General features: G+C 45.6%; 1 protein-coding gene across 1 annotated transcript in view; it reads right to left on the bottom strand.

The window, feature by feature from the left end:
• Positions 1-17,490, bottom strand: part of BTBD9 (BTB domain containing 9) — a 702,660-nt gene that overhangs the window by 428,645 nt on the left and 256,525 nt on the right. The window lies entirely within an intron of this gene.

Here is a 17,490-nt window from a genome sequence, read left to right as displayed (position 1 = left end):
TTCTAGAGGCGCTGATGGTTGCCTATCGGACCCCGGTGTCGTGTTGTAGCCTGGGGCCTAGCAATAAAGCATGACACTACACGTGTTCTCAGATTGTGGCCAGTACACTGCTCGCCACGCCCAGCACTCCGGGCTATTTATTCATTATATCACGTGCCTCCCGTGTGGACGTCGGGCACATCCACGGTATGCACGCTCAGGGGGGGAAACTCCTTTAACTATTGCCTGGGACTCCCATGACAGTGGTGGGGTCCACTTGGCAAACACTACACCCGGCTTTGCTTGCAAGGCACAGACAGACTCAGAAGGCAGCTGTGTGGGGGACCATCAGTGGCTGCCCCGAACCCTGGCAGATAACCGACACTCCCTCCCAACACGAGGACTGCCTGGGCCCACTAGTACATCACCCACCTTGGAAACCAGAACACATAAGTTTATTATATTCAAGTATTCGTGCCACAATGACTGCAATGTGGTCTGTCAGAGTGTAAGCTCGTCTTTTACAAATTTCGACTCTTAAATTATGCATAATCTTTGGTAAATTCCAGGCAAAATGTATTGTGCAAGCCCAACCGTCCATTGCCGAAATCCGCCCCAACACTCTCAACAACGGAAAGTGGAAGGGTTTTCAGCACTTTATTACTCCCGTTCATTTAAAGTCGAAAAACAGTGCTCATGAGTGCCATTATGTTAAACAAAGGACAGTGCACAATTAAGTAAATTACACAACATTAAACACTGAAACTGCCTCTAAAGTGTTTCTACGGTGTTAAAGCTGCCGATTTAGAATGAAGTAATCTGAATTTGCTACCGCTTGTCCTCAGTCAAGCTGTGACAATGAGCGAAAGGATGCGATTAGTTATAGCACAGTGCCCTCTAGTGGTCCGAAACATGTTAGCATCTGAATTTAAAAAAAAAAAAAAACTCGGCGCCATTAGGTCTTGACCCGAGCTCTCGACTAAAGACTGCAGCCAGTCCAGACTTGTTGATAATATGTAGCATATACTTGGAGTGGGCTTTGGGTCAGCCTCTTCATGAATGAATTGTTTTATTGACTGTGTGTGTGCCTAATTTGATTGCACTCCTCCCGATTCTTGCGCTTGTCCTGCCCGCGACGCACACGTCTCAGTGTTCTGATTGGTTGAGTGATGTTCTTCCACGCTTTACTTCCGGTACCTCTTTAGTTTACTTTCAGCACTGCATCACCATGCAGGTTTCCTTGCTCGCCCCCACCCCACGCACACCTCTTGTGCGCTCTTCATTCTTCTTTTCTTTTTTTCTCTGCTCGGCTAAGCCAGGACCTAATGGCTTTGCTAATGCTTGTCTATGAGTAGGTCTGATACACGTCAAAAGTATCAAAGAGTTGGACCAAGTATTGCATGAGGATCACTCTGAGAAAAATTCTGTGGGACCCTCAGTCATTTTCGGTCACTAGTATGTTTTTTGCTTGCCATCGACGTACTAATGGTTTGGATCCCACACAGTCTTTCTAGGCAGGGAGACTGTCTCCTGGTGGAGAAAAAGAAGACACGATGATGACGCCACTGGCGTTAGTATGTCAATGGGGAATAAAAATCATATAATTGACCGAAAATGACTGTTGAGTGTCCCACAGAAACTCTCTCAGTGTGATCCTCATAATTCTTTAGCAAACTTTGCCACCTCAGTTCAGACCTAGCTATATGCAAATCAGCCTTGACCCTGTGCCTCATGGGAACAGTCCAGCCCGAAATAAAACAAGCATTGGCATAACCAATAGGTCTCGCCTTTGGGACCTTATAAGTATTTAGCCATGCAACAGTTAATGTTACTGCACCAAGGATATTGTGCTGGATAACTAAACACTTAAACGGTCCCAAAGGCGAGACCTATTGGCTATGCCAATGCTTGTTAGCATTTGAGTGTGATTATAGAGGTATGGGCGAAACCGTTTAGGGCCGTTCCGTCCAGAATTTGATGGCCTGTGGTGTTGAAAGCACTGCTAGATAACAAGGGTATAAGAAGTCGGGAATGGGCACAAGTGAAGGGTATGACATGAAATTCCAAATGTCCAAATCATAAAATGTGTGATTTAAGATATGGATGTCGTTTAAGAACAAATGTGTTATTTTCTTGAAAGTTAAAAACAACCAATAACTGCATTGTAAATAGAGACACGAGTTTTCCATTTTTACTATAAATGCTTCCCTCTCTTTATTTTAAAAATCACAAAGAAGTAGAGGTTAAGGGTCTGATTTGCAAAGGGACTTACGTGTAGTAAAGGTACAAGTGTGGAGTCTCTGCACTCTGGGCAGCCTCTCTGTCCAGCGCACTGCAGTGAGTGCAGTGCAGAGATTCTGCCATGAGTGAAGAGACACGTAACTTTATTGCATATTAGTCCCTTTGTGATTTGAGCCCTAAGCCTTCATTTAAGGGTCTCACCATATGTTCAATCATGTCTGCTAGATCAAACGTTATGCATATAATCAGAAGCCCTAGTATTAAAACATGCCATCTTGTAATGTGCCATACATTGTCATTACCTTTTCTGTTTGCGAAAGGCACCAGTTATCGAAAGTAGTAAAATAAACTTTTACTAAACTCACCTTGGTGAAACTGCAACGATTGCTGCTGCTTATTGAGGAGCATAAGGGCTGGTACCCAGCTAATGCCCCGTGCGCTCATTGAGAAAAGTGTGGGGTGACCAGCAATATCAAAGGAGAGGCAGAACGATCTAAGAGTATGAGCATAGACAAGAACAGAGGAGATAGGATAGTGGAATGAAGGGTCCCGAACACAGGAGAGGGTTGAGTAGTCGGTTACAGGACAGGCAGTCAGTGCGAAGGGAAACGCAGGGGAAAATGTTGGATGAAAGAGGCAAAGATTTGATGAAGGGAGGACGAAATGGTTACGGGGGGTCACAGGGTGGATTAGCTATTTTCATAAGAGGAAACGTTTGTTAGGAGGATGTTGTGTTAAATCGTAATAATGTAACTGCGCAGGGTTGAGGCGAGTGAGGACTTGAGCACTGTGGACTAATTATAGTGTTAATCTTGGAGCAGATGTAGCAGGGTGAAGTCATGAGCAGGTAAGGATGAACAATAGAATACTGATAATTGAAGATGATGGAGAGAGTAAAGAGCTGAAGGTTTGCACAGAGTGCTTGTGGATGGTGAGGTAAGGAGGTCCTGGAAATAGATAGATTTGACACCTCCTAGATCATTATGCAGTGTATGAAGGGCTTGCTTATTAACCAAGAAGTTAACAGTGAATATGTGCTTTCGCCATTTATGTACTGCTGCCCTCTTTTACTGTTATGCGCTCTTATTTCAAGTGTAATTCATGGCTGAGGCCTATCTTTGGTACAAGGTGGATAATGAAGCAGTTGTATGAGCTGTAGTGCAAGACTGAAGTGAGGTCTTTATGAAGATCACGTGGAAAGCAGTGAGAGCAGTGGGGTCCTGTTTTCTATAGCAGATGGGTACATGAGAGAGCGATCTACAAGGAGGCGAACTGATTTGCATTTGAAATGTGTGATGTCAGATGGAGCGATGATGGGTTTAGATTTGGATAAAGTGTTTGAAATTAGCATAAAATTGAGTGGCTTACCTTGCTTGTGGGTGGGATTAAGGAAGGTGTCATTTGAGGAGTGATCATACAGAAGTGGAGACACTGCCGAAAGCATCAGTAAAATATTTTGGCAAGTTATGGTCACACCAGTGAAAGCAGAATCGATTGGTGAAGGCAATAATTAGGTGTGTAGCATAATTTTCGCCAGCTGTAACTGAAAGCCATTACTATATAGTTACAGAGACGAATGCGTTTCCAGATGTTTGGAATGAAAGAGGCTTATGGTGCAAGTCCTAATGAGAAAACATCTTATCATCCATAATAAAACACTGACCAAGGAGAGTAAGATCACATAGGTATGCTTTACTAAGGTAATACCTAAAACAAAACATTAGATTGGTTTTGAAATAACAGTAAAATCATGAGTCTGAGTCTTAGGACCTGGAAGGCCAGTGCAATCAGGAGTGAAATACGGACAGTATTGGAGCATGCTAGTATAAACTATGTTCAGGATCCTTTGAGACACCTTTAAAAATACATTTTAATACAAGTAAAAGGGATAGCTCCTTTCCGCTCCTAAAGCGTCTTTTTTTTTAACCCAGAACAAAATGCTGTATGGTGCTCTGTAAAACACGTTAGCGCCACCTGGTGTATTTCATGCAATACGGCCCCAGAAATGTTCTGCCAAATGCAATGGATCTCCGTCACATAAACAAAGGCAATAAAAATCAAACATCAAAGCGGCGAAAGTGAAAGTAATCGAGCAGAGCATCAAAGGGCTGGGTGAGAAGGGAGGGGGGAATGCAAGGGTCAAAGCGGCTAAAGTGAAAGAAAGCTATAGAGAAGGGAGGGGGGAGTGGGAGCAGCTGTGCACGTGCATGTGATCGTGCACTCAAGGTTTAGGCCAGCCAAAAGACTGTGGGTAGCACTTTGAAAATCCCACATACAAAATGTCTCTTCGAGCCTTTGGCTCAGCGAGACCTAAAATGGGATGGACTCTCTGAATTGCCAGACAGGAAGGAGGTAAACAAGGAAGGATTAAAGAAATGCATTTGAAGCTTCCCAGCACGACAAAATAAAGTTAATGCAACAAAAACCACCATCTAGAGTGCCCTTAAAGAGAAAGAATGCACATACTAAAAGGGTGACAGCAAATTAAGGGGATGATTTCGAGTTTGGTGGAGAGGGTGCTGTGTTGCAAGTTTAACACAGTAAAACTCGGCCTGCAAGAAGAGAGGACATTGTAGGTAAGCCACCTAACCGTCTGCTCTTTTTAGAGTAACGGCCGGATGGCTTTTATCTTTTGTTACTGACCATCTGTACCAGGTATAAGATATAGTATGGGTTAGAAACAGTAAAAAAAATTGACAGAGCGGTCTGTTAAACTTTTCCTAAAGTGATGGGAAACCCCATCATGGCGATTCCTGCTAGTGTATAGAGATGTCCACAGGGGCGGTGGACATCTCTAAATTTGGCAGATGGAGGAAATGCAGGGTGGGAGACAACAATCTTGGCCATACTGTCGGCCTTCACTTCATCTGCTGAACACTAAATCAAACACCGAGTCACAATCTAAAGTGACAAAGGATTGCGGGGGGGAGGATTTGCAGTTCAGGGATCACAGGACGAAGTATAGTTAGGAGAAAAGGCCTTGCTTTGGAGAGCAGCGATAAGCCAGGGTAGCAGCCAGACAGCTATCTTCCATACCTACATGAAGGCCTTTGTTAGTTAAAGAGAAGGAAAAATCAAGGACAAGTGAAATCCTGCAGATTAGTGGTTTACACCATTAAAGAGACACCATGAGGATAGCTTCTTCCATCTGTAAGACTAGACGTGGCTGAAAAGCGCGTATAGGCAGGTACGCAATCTGGATAATATCCAGACCACAGCAATGACCTGGAGATCTCTCTGCAGGAGAAGCGAACACTTACTACATTAAATAAAAATAAAAACTTGTAGCATTGCAACATTGTAACAACACTGCAAGTTAACCAGAAGAAGTGCTATCAATCAAGAGTCTGTGCTCGGAAGCCAGATGGCCAGATATTGTGGATGACATTCTTGATGTCTAATTAAGGTAGAGGAATGGGGCGCAATGGAGTAATAAGCCTCACCAACGTTAAATCAGTAGGCAAGCGTGACATACCTCACAGGGACATGCAGGGAGATGAGCTGAGGTCATGTTGAGTGTAAGGGTTGCAAAAGATTGCCTACTCTAGAATCCTCTAGACACTAACACACCGAGCACAAATGTCTCTAAAGAGATGAAGGCACAGCACCAAACCCTTCTCTTTGGCAGTCTTCCTGTTCTTAATGGTCAGGTCAACCAGACCTGCAACAATAGCTGAGGTTTCCCTCAGCTCTCTCCTCTCCACAGATGTTCCAAACAACAGCAGGATGGCGAGTTCATCCTTCATGCAGTGGGTATTTTTGTTTCTTTTACATTTTTGTCTGCTCCAAACGTCAAATCTAAGTGACAGTGTATATGGGACCCACAATGTCCGACCGTAGTGAGCTGTGCTATGTGGCAAGCCATGGCATGGCCCATGCTTCCAAGGCCCGCTCCCTGGAGCAGCGGTGCAGGCCTTCATTGAGAACACCTAGCTGCTACTAGTGCAATCCAATACTATTGCGGATCCATTCCCAGTCCGAAGGAAATCTCACAAGACCAGAAATCTGTGGAAAGAGGATTCCATTAAAAATTAGATGCCACTTCCTCCCTCGCTCCCTATCGCCAAGGGCCCACAATTAACTATGTGAACAATCCAGCAACTACATGTGTTAGTTTCTTCATAGAGTAATGTTACAAAGTGCAATGAGCACTGCTCGATGCCAACCATAGCTGCCAGCCCCCTGCAGAGGAAAAGACTTTGTGCTCTACGCGGGGAATTTAATGAAAGTTTCGAGATTTACTTTTAAATTATTATTCGGCTAGGTGATAAATATTTGCTAATGTGACATTCAACACACGAGGCCACAACAGGTTTTATGTGAAACACTGTACCATAGTACAGTTGCCTCAAGAATGCCTCTGCAATAAACCGGTTATGGTCTCGCTGTAGGATGTCGTCAAACGGTATAGTGCAGATAACTCTATGAACTTATTAAAAAAATTCTATACCGTAAGAAATAACTTGTGAGATTCATAAACAGTGCAAATGCGTTTGCATACTGCATTGCAATGAACACCCGCCCCAGAGCCAGGACCAAAACCTGTACAACCCTCATTCACTCAAATATAGAGTGATCCCAGTCATATGACAGAACAGGGTGCGACTGCTAGAAGGACAGCTCGTTGGGGGTCTGGATCATGGAAGGAGCGGCCTTGATCATCAGAGCAGGATACTGTAGATACAGAGCTGTGCTGCCAGAAGGACAGCTCGTTGGGGGTCTGGATCATGGAAGGAGCGGCCTTGATCATCAGGGCAGGATACTGTAGATACAGAGCGGTGCTGCCACAAGGACAGATCGTTGGGGGTCTGGATCAGGGACGGAGCGGTCCTTGATCATCAGTGCAGGATACCATAGATACAGAGCGGTACTGCCACAAGGACAGTTCAACATAGACCTGGATCATGGAAAGAGCAGTCCTCGATCTTTAGGGCAGGATACTGTAGATACTGGGCGGTGCTGCCACAGGGACAGATCATTGGGGGTCTGGATCACCAAAGGAGCAGTCCTTGATTATTAGGGAAGGATACTGTAGATAAAGGCGGAACTGTCGCAAGGACTGCTTGTTGGGGGTTTTGATCATCGAAGGAGCAGTCCTTGATTATTAGGATAGGATACTGTAGATACAGAGCGGTACTGCCACAAGGACAGCTCGCTGGGGGTCTGGATCACCATAGGAGCGTTCCTTGATCATCAGGGCAGGATACTGTAGATAAAGAGTGGTACTGCCAGAAGGACAGCTCGTTGGGGGTTTGGATCACCGAAGGAGCGGTCCTCAATCATCAGGGCAGGATACTGTAGATACAGAGCAGTGCTGCCACAAGGACAGCTCGTTGGGGGTCTGGATCACCGAAGGGGCAGTCCTCGATCATCAGGGCAGGATACTGTAGATACAGAGCGGTGCTGCCACAAGGACAGCTCGTTGGGGGTCTGGATCACCAAAGGAGCAGTCCTTGATCATCAGGGCAGGATACTGTAGATACAGAGCGGTGCTGCCACAAGGACAGCTCGTTGGGGGTCTGGATCACCGAAGGGGCAGTCCTTGATCATCAGGGCAGGAAACTGTAGATAAAGGCGGAACTGTCGCAAGGACAGCTTGTTGGGGGTTTGGATCATCGAAGGAGCAGTCTTTGATTATTAGGATAGGATACTGTAGATAAAGAGTGGTACTGCCAGAAGGACAGCTCGTTGGGGGTTTGGATCACCGAAGGAGCGGTCCGCAATCATCAGGGCAGGATACTGTAGATACAGAGCAGTGCTGCCACAAGGACAGCTCGTTGGGGGTCTGGATCACCGAAGGGGCAGTCCTTGATCATCAGGGCAGGATACTGTAGATACAGAGCGGTGCTGCCACAAGGACAGCTCGTTGGGGTTTTGGATCACCGAAGGAGCGGTCCTCAATCATCAGGGCAGGATACTGTAGATACAGAGCGGTACTGCCACAAGGACTGCTAGTTGGGGGTCTGGATCATGGAAGGAGCTGTCCTTGATTATTAGGATAGGATACTGTAGATACAGAGCGGTACTGCCACAAGGACAGCTCGCTGGGGGTCTGGATCACCATAGGAGCGTTCCTTGATCATCAGGGCAGGATACTGTAGATAAAGAGTGGTACTGTCAGAAGGACAGCTCGTTGGGGGTTTGGATCACCAAAGGAGCGGTCCTCAATCATCAGGGCAGGATACTGTAGATACAGAGTGGTGCTGCCACAAGTACAGCTCGTTGGGAGTCTGGATCAGGGACGGAGTGGTCCTCGATCATCAGGGCAGGAAACTGTAGATACAGAGCGGTGCTGCCACAAGGACAGCTCGTTGGGAGTCTGGATCAGGGACGGAGCGGTCCTCCATCTTCGGGTCAGGATACTGTAGATACAGATCGGTACTACCACAAGGACAGTTCAACATAGACCTGGATCATGGAAGGAGCAGCCCTCGATCTTCAGGGCAGAATACTGTAGATACAGAGCGGTGCTGCCACAAGGACAGATCGTTGGGGGTCTGGATCAGGGAAGAAGCAGTCCTTGATTTTCAGGGCAGGATACTGTAGATACAGAATGGTACTGCCACAAGGACAGCTCGGTGGGTTCTGGATCATGGAAGGAGTAGTCCTTGATTATTAGGGCAGGATACTGTAGATAAAGACGGAACTGTCGCAAGGATAGGTCACACAGCCATGGATCATGAAAGGAGTGGTACTTAATCATTAGTACAGGGTAGTAATGGTAAAGGTGGCACTACAGTCTTAAGGACACTGCAGGTCAAATCAAGAAAGCGACCGTACTCGTTAATTAGGAAAGGATACTGTTGAATTCAGAACCTCATAGACTGATGGAAGACACAGGCCCTGCATTTAGATTCAAAACTATAAGAACAAAATGGAAAAGTGTGAAGCCGATAGCACTTCACAGTGGGCTAAGAAACAGCGATAACAGACTATCAGATCTAGCTTCAGAACTGAGAAGCTATGTGCAACTCACTACTAAACCTAAAGTACTGAAGTGGTTACTGGTGTGACTTGCGCTAGACCTGTAATGTGGCTATCTGCCTCACAGATGTGATAACCAAGATGGCCCTTCTCAACATCTATGCCGGCTCTAAAATGCTGAAGAACTGCCATATCCTTCTTTACTCTGTCTCTGTTCTTTCAAAAGATCACCATCAAGCCACTGACCAAAGACAAGAAACTTGATGTACTTCTAAATAGGCAATTATTAATTGAAACTCATCTTGCCAGTGTATGTTTTGGGGGCAGCCAAGCACACACCCCTGGAGGATATCCAAGGCAGGGAACTAGAGGCTATGGGGCCTCATGGGTGAGCTGGCCTCCAAACACAATGTTTTAAGCACAACAAAGCAACCCAAGATTATATTTTGCTTATTATATATACCCCTCAGGATTCTACCCGAAGCAATCAACTATTGGAGATACACAAAAATGTGACAGGATGTCCTCAAACACCACCAGGTGTCATTCTTCATCATAGGACACCGCGGGCTCTCCAAAAACCCGCTTTGATGGAGAGCGGGTCTGCACCTGAAATTAGGGAGGCACTTCTACCCAAGAACGGACCCGTGATCTATATAGATTAAAAAACAATGTGACATCCTAAACATACCTTTATATTACTAGAAATATCACTTGGTGTTAAAAACCAGTGTGGAGAAAAGGGGAATTAGTACCCATCACCACATGTACAGTTAACATGTTTCTGGCTAATGTGACTCCATGGCATTCTTCAGGACGGAAATACGGGATCCAGGTATGACAACTACACATTTGCGTGCCACTAATAACAAAGGGGTGACCTTTGTCTCCCTTTAATGTACAAGGCCCGTAAGTACCCCACTATTTGGGTCATCTGGACCCCATGGAGGAAGGACGCAGGAACCCCTGTAGTCACACTTTCATCAAGGTGCCTTCCTATCTGCAAACCTGGCTGTGTCCGCTCCTTCAAACCATCACATTTTTGTGTATGTCCAATAGTAGATAAGCAGAATACAATCTCAGATGTCTTTGTTGTGGTAAAGAGAAGATGTCCTGGGGACAAGCCATTTTTAGCCAAGGTAGCCCAGGGTACAGTGGTAGATTTGTGGCTTGTGTATTTGATTGTAATTTGGAAATCACAACAGCCAATCAGGCCTCTGACTTCCAGGTGTGGACATTTGGTTAAAAAGTCTTGCTCACGACTGAGAAAGAGGGGTGCTCCAGGTCTTGAAATGGTGCAGGTCAAGAGTGCACTGAACTCGGTGGAAACAAGTCTAGAAGCATAACTGCAATTCTCCTTAAGGGGCACAATGTCATGTTGAATTGGGCTGAAAAAACACCTCACATGTGTGGACTTAAGTGGAGCCTGCAAGAGATGCCGCCTGAGTGAAGTGACCAATGGTACATTGGAAGAAACCGTATGGCACCATGCAAACAGAAAGGGGGAGAAGTGAGGTTTGCACCAATAAAAATGCAATACATTGAATACCAGCATGGTCTGAAGCAGAGGAGAGAACCCCTTTGCACCCATGGTAAATTACATTCCAGGGCCAAATAAATTATTAGGTATTAGGACGTTTAATTTGATAGAATCATGCATAGTGGAATGTCAGTTACTTCGAGAGTGAGTTATCGGGAGGACCATTAAATTGTGTTTGTAGAACGCAGTAGTACTTCACTTCGCACATAGGACCAGAAGCAGCCAGAAGGCCCAGTGATTGTGCGCCACTTCTTGCGTGGTGCACAAGCAGTGCATTTCCAGAGGACTCCCAGTGGGAACAGGGGCACGGCAAGCCAGAAACTCCTGAGACTAGAGCAGTCACTCACTGCACCCATTTCTAATGAGGGTCCATAAACCCTATTAGAAATGAGGCTGAGTCTGCTGAGAGATACTACCCTGCCATCCACTAATGCACTCTCCTTAGCACAGTGACCAACTGTGAGAACTCAACCTCTGCTGAGGACAGCATTCCATTTTGTAATCGGACACACTGTCCTGGTCTGCACTGGCCCACTGGCATGGGTGTGTCACAAACAAAATAGGGCAGATTGTCCGATTACTGATAAAAGGTGCACAGTGGAGGTGCAACAACTATAATCCCACACTGGTGAGGCCATTGTGCAATGCCACATGCGACAGAGTTGCAGCCGGAAGCAACAAGATTCTCTCACAGACATCTCAATGGAAGCGGGATAAAATGTCCATACTGTTTATTCATTATTTTGGTACAATCTGTTTTCGATTTCAAGGAGTGAGTTTACTTCTTAATTTCTGTAGTGGCAAAGACAAGGTGACGTATGCTTCCACAAGCACAGTGTATCTCGCCGAGTGTTAAGGATGCAAACTCTAAAAAAAACAGATTGCATCAAAACGAGAGGATTCAATGATGGAGTCTAGGAGGCAGCTGCCCATGGACCAGCATAGGGTGGACGGTAGGACTACGCAACAGAATCTGTAGGATAGGGTTCCGCGGCCCTCACAGGCGGTCTGAAGGGGACAGGAAGTATGCCTATTGGCTGCTCCTCTAGCTCCTACGGTCATAGGTACATGAGAGAGGACATGCAACCGCTGCTCTGAAAGACAACTATTTGTAGATTGGTGATGTAGATATCTGGGCACCCACCGGTAGTAGTTTTTCTGGCTGAGAGCAAGGTGGTTTTCTACCATACACTTATGCGACGTCAGAGAACTTTCCAGAGCTAGAAGAGTAGCTCCCAATGCGGTGCGATGGGTCAAATACACCCAACACACAGGACTCGTTGAGTGCACAGGTCTCAGAGTAAGAGCACACAGTATACTTCTGGCTGAACTCCACTTTCAGGCCCTTTCTGGAAGAAGGCAGGAGCTGTTTAGACAGACGAGAGCACATGAACACTAGTCTGAATATAATGGGGATTTCTGATGCTACAGCTTAAAACTAGTGCTTAAGAAAACAGTTAAAGTCTGACATTAATGCTGAACAGATCTCCTAGCTCAGTACGAAGGGTCACTACAGCAGTCAGACACATACGGGCGATGAGGCCCTCAACTCAAGAGACATATTTAACAGCAATATGTATCTATCCTCGCGAGCATCCCTGGAGACATTTCCATGAAATCGGACTCTCGTACGTCAAACAAGATATCCGTCTACACCCTTCTCCTCATACCGGGTGGCCTTGATGCCTAGGCCATCTATGTGGCTGCCTGAGACTTACATTTCTTATCTAGACCTCACCTTCTGACTGTTGCCTTGCATTGTTCAGGGCTGAAAAGGAGATCCCTTGACCACTGCTCTACTCCGCAGAGCCTTCTCTGTCACCTCTGCTTGCTGCAGCGATGTACTGTGCACCTGGTTTCTGGTCACGGTGTCTCAGAACAAAGGAGACAAGGAATTGAATCCTTCCTGCCATTCCAGTTGCTGTTGGCTCAAGAATAAGAATGGCCGCCTTTTCGACGCTTGAGGGTGATGTATATGCTTTGTGCACAGTATGGCCTTACCTAGACTGGCTTATGGCCATCGCTGTGCAGAGCTACGACATACGGACAAAAATGGTTCAAGGGAGTTACTCCTCGCAGTCAACACATGCAGCACTCTGAAGGTCGTAAGTTCAAACCGCTGCAAGGCAGGCTCTCTTCCGAGATTGGGAAAGTGGGTCCCATTGAACGAATTTTAGGGTATGTAATTTGACAGACTCGTACACTGTGGAACGTCAGTTGTGACCTCGCAGGTGAATACGTCGGTAGGACCTTTACATCATTGTACTATATCGGAAGCTACTTTACTTCCCAGAGTGACAGAGAGAAGTGTGTGTGCACGCATGCTGATGGGAAACCAATGAGGGAAGCAAAAAATCATCTCCCCTAGATGTGAGGAAATGGTTTCTTAAAATACAGGACAGAAAGACGCAGAATTGCTAACTAATTGCCCATCAGTGTTCACCCCAGCACCATGGTTTACAAGTTTGACTCTTTTTTTGTAAAAGGCTCCTTAGAAGACATCAGTGGTGGTGTTATTCATAACAAGTCTACTTATAATTCATTTTGGAAACCAATTGATAATTATATAGTTTTATATTTATTAAATATTTCTAATGCGTTATTTATAACGATTTTATGGTTATTATAAGCAGCTCTGTAAAGGATTTTTACATTGATGATAATGTATGTTTTTCCCTTCCTTTTTAGGCATTTTTTAAATTATGCATCATATTATATTATACTTGTTTTTCTATAGGTACTGCTATTATCTTATTACTCATGTTATAGATACTTTTATGTATACCTAGTTTGGGGCTATTTTTTGTATTGTCTTTGCTTTATTATAAAATTCAATAAAATATTTTGAACACAAAAAAAGAGACATCAGTCTTCCCCTCCAACGTGACCCCCGGGTCAAGAGGAGATATGGAAAACTTAACAGGGTCCATTCAGGCTTTCTACTTTGCCACTTTCCTGATTTACATGAGAATACGGATTGGACGTTTGAAATGGTAGTACACAATGTTAGATGAAAGCTGAAAAAAGTAATACATGCAGTGAATATTATTAGGAATATATAGCAAGAGTCACAGTGTCAAAACATCATAAAGACAGAGGCAGTAAGGTTTGCTCTTTCATGCAGCTGCTTGTCGCCCTCTCCAGGCACACCAGTGGCTCCATCTTTCACAGGCCCAGTGGTGTACTGGGCAGCCATGTTTGAACGTAGAATGTTTATGTTTTGTCCCAATGATTGTCAACACCTTAATCTAGTATAGTTATGTTCAGAGCTGCTGTATATTGAAAGGAGTGAGTGCACCTTACATTTAAGGAAGAAACATACAATTTAGCAGAAACAGGAGTGCTGATGTAAAGAGACGCACAATAGGAGACACCAAAGCAGGAAGGCGAAGAGAGATGGATGAACTGAAATGAAGTTGAAAAGGTGAGTTTTCAAGAGTCTCTGGAAGTTGTAAAGCTGACAGAATCCATGAAGCTGTCATCAGCCCTGGCGGCCTCGAGTATTGCCATCACAACATCTCCCTGTTGGTGAGCTGTGCTGCTGTACGTTTGTAAAATCCTGTCTGCAACAGTAGGACAGGGTTCTACAATTGCACATATATCAAATTGGCCTTCAATCTGACTGAGGTAGCTACAGCTTGCTGGCCATATTGAGCCCACTAAGCCAAACCATTCATCTGTTGAAGAATCGGTGAATGCGACAGGGAGTGAATTCTGCAAAGCTTCATCCAGGATAAACAATGCAGTGGCCCTAGTGGCCTAGTTTAACAAGCATTTGCAATGCAATTGGTCTCGCCCGTAGGGCCTAATATGTATTTAGCCATGCAGCATATTGTACGCAGCTGGGGGCCAGCTGCGGTACCACCGGGAATTAAGTAATTAAGAAGTGAAAATAAAAAAAGTACATTGTTTTGCCTGTGTCTTCCAGGACAGGCAATGTAAAATTTAGAACTAACTGTATACTTGGTGTGGTAAGCTAGCTCGAAACACGAAATCATGTGCTCTAATTGATAGTGCCTTAAAGTCATTCCAGCGACATAAATGAATCAGTTGGAGATGTCTTTTGCATAGCCGCTTAAAATGTTTAGTACAGTCAGGTGGCGGTGTGGAGGGACGGAGCAAGGATGGTCACACACGGCACGGGGCAGAGTTACAAAGGGGCATCCAGTGAATGAAGCCACACCATGTACCAGGCAGACCTCCCTGAGACTCATTAGAGACACAGACTGCCTCAATAGAATTGACAGCAGTCTACCCAATACCTTAAATGGACAGGTCCTGTACTGTCTGGCACTCCCTATAATGGGAGAGTAAGGGCACTTCACAGGTTCTCTAAATAGGGAGTACCTGCTCTTCAAAATTTCCATTTAAAGCACAGTCTCTCTCCTGCCCGCTGACGGGTCAGAGGAAGAAAGTGATGGAGGATGCTCACATTAATGTCTGCCACCGGCGACCACTAGGTACACGTCACGAGGGGCACCGTCTGCCAGCACAGGGCTAGTTCACATGACGAGCTTTGTACAACAGACAATCTGCCCCCACAAGCCCTCCCACCCCTGCAACCACCAGGTGACATGGCTGGGACCGAGAAGGGAAGCAGTATGGCGCACCCCTGCAAAGGGTAAAGGGCATGGCAGGGTGAAGTGTGAAGGCAGGAGGGGGAAATAGGTCGGTAGGAAGGGGTGTGGTGCCAATATGCAACCCCCAATACATGCATCCGGAACTGTGGGAGTTACCCCGGTGATCAAAAAGGTGTCAAGAGGTCCTGCTGGCGTTACTATTTGCTATGTGTAAAGCATTTCAGACAATATGTTGGTGAAGGGGCAGGAAACAGGGACAGGTAGACTTGTCTGTGCTTATAAATATATATATATTTTTTTTAAAACACACGACCCCCCACACACACCCCACTTGTGCACTTGTGCACGCATAAGAATGAGGGGAAAAAAGAAACAACCCTAGGACACTGAAACATAAGTACTACTAATAATAATAATAGATGCACACTCCCCCGCCGCCAAATAATTTTAGTTTGTGATCCAAAAGGGGTACACTTTTTGGCGTTGGATCGCGCATAAGGAGACAGTTTCGTCAATAGAGGGTGCGATTTGTTAACATTGAGCCCCACCAAATATAATCTTTAGTTTGTTACATTAAAAGGCGCACATATTTTGTTAGAAAGCATCAATTGCAAGCAAACATTTTTAGCAATCAAAAAGGGCACCATTTCATCATCATGCTCTCTAGTACTTCCTCAACGGACAGCGAAAGGAAGCTTGTGAGCAGTGTTGTGGGGCGGGTGGAGCGGGTGACGGAAGGCATGGGGAGATTAAGGAAAAGCAAGCTAATCTGGTGCAAAGTACACAAGCACGCGCGCCTCACGCAGCAGCAGGTAGAGAGGAGGGGGCCTGCGCAATTCCCTTGCGAGAGAGAGCGGCAAGGCGCGATAATTGATACCATATGGCGCTGCCACTCACTCCCGCAAGGGAATCGCCACACGTGCACGCGTTGCCAATGGAATGCGTGCATGTTTTTGGGCGAAAAAGCGAACCGATGGCTAAAGGTCTCCTCCTATGCAGCGCATGCGCGTTGGGTAGGAGAGACCTAAAAAGCTTTCAATTTCCGCTCGACCCACTGCGGTATTATAGCTCTTGATTAAGTTGACATTCTGGATTCCTGGTTGCTGATAATAACAGCGCAACAGAAGGAGGGCTGAAGCAGGGGTGTGTCTTCACCCTACTTATCTTTTTCTTTTCAGCTCTCTGTGACTCCCTCCACTCGGGTGGGGAACCCGTTTCTAGGGTTCTCAATGCAGCATATGCCATCTCTCTGGACCCGCCCATTGTTGGTCTTCAGTGTGCACTGGAGCATTGGAAGAACATTGCTGCGAAAACTGCCATGAGATTGAGGAGTTCAAAACGAAAGTGCCAGGGTGGATGGCACATGACAGAAGGCTCCTCATTACAGTAAATGTTCACATGCATGTACCTTGAATTCTCATTTGATAAACCATGTTGAAGTCACAGTGGACTACAAAGAAGAAGAAACAAAGCTGACCAGGGATGTCCTCCTCTGTAAATGTAACAAGCTACATAGGGATTCCATTGCTGCCGTTTGATTAGCGCATGTGCTGCAAGAACATGGTCTGCCTTTCATATGATGCGCCAGCCTGGGTGCCACATGAAAAGAAGCAGCTTGATATGATTGAGGGTGAACGATGGGAGACCACACCGTATGTTCTCCCTTCTGCAACCCTCCTGTTGGAGGTGAGCCAATCTGGTCGAGAGAACAGTCAATCTGTGCAACAAAGGGATGAATGTACAACCTCGTTCACGCCGTTGGGGCTAGAACCAAGCAAAATGGATTTCCAAAAGAGACCCTATGATGTGGGGCTGCGTCGCTGGTGTTGGTGTTGAGCAAGAGAGCTCAATGTCCAAAACATACTTTTTGAAAAGGGGATGGCAAAGCTTGCCCCTAAACAAGTGATCAAACAGTGGACTCGTATAGTCATGTAAAATGAAGATGCAGAGTTGTTCAAGGGCAGGCAAGATGAAGAATTATTTTTCAGAAAGTATTGGTCATGAGCACTGTTTAACCTATATGAAGTTCAGCTCTACGATACACAGTTCACAAGTCTCTTTATCGACCAGTTTGTCTCTAGCAGATCAGAAAGAATTACGTCAGGAATGATAAAAGACCCTGATATTACCACGCCCAACTGTAACATATTGATGGGCTCCATAGTATCTCCCCTGTGCATCAATCTGTCTACGGGAAATTCAAATATGCCCCACAGGACTTGTTTT

Source organism: Triturus cristatus, chromosome 6 (assembly GCF_964204655.1).
Source record: "Triturus cristatus chromosome 6, aTriCri1.1, whole genome shotgun sequence".
Classification (NCBI taxonomy): Eukaryota; Metazoa; Chordata; class Amphibia; order Caudata; family Salamandridae; genus Triturus; species Triturus cristatus.
The sequence above is the reverse complement of the archived record's forward strand: the minus strand, read 5'-3'. Positions and strand labels throughout refer to the sequence as shown.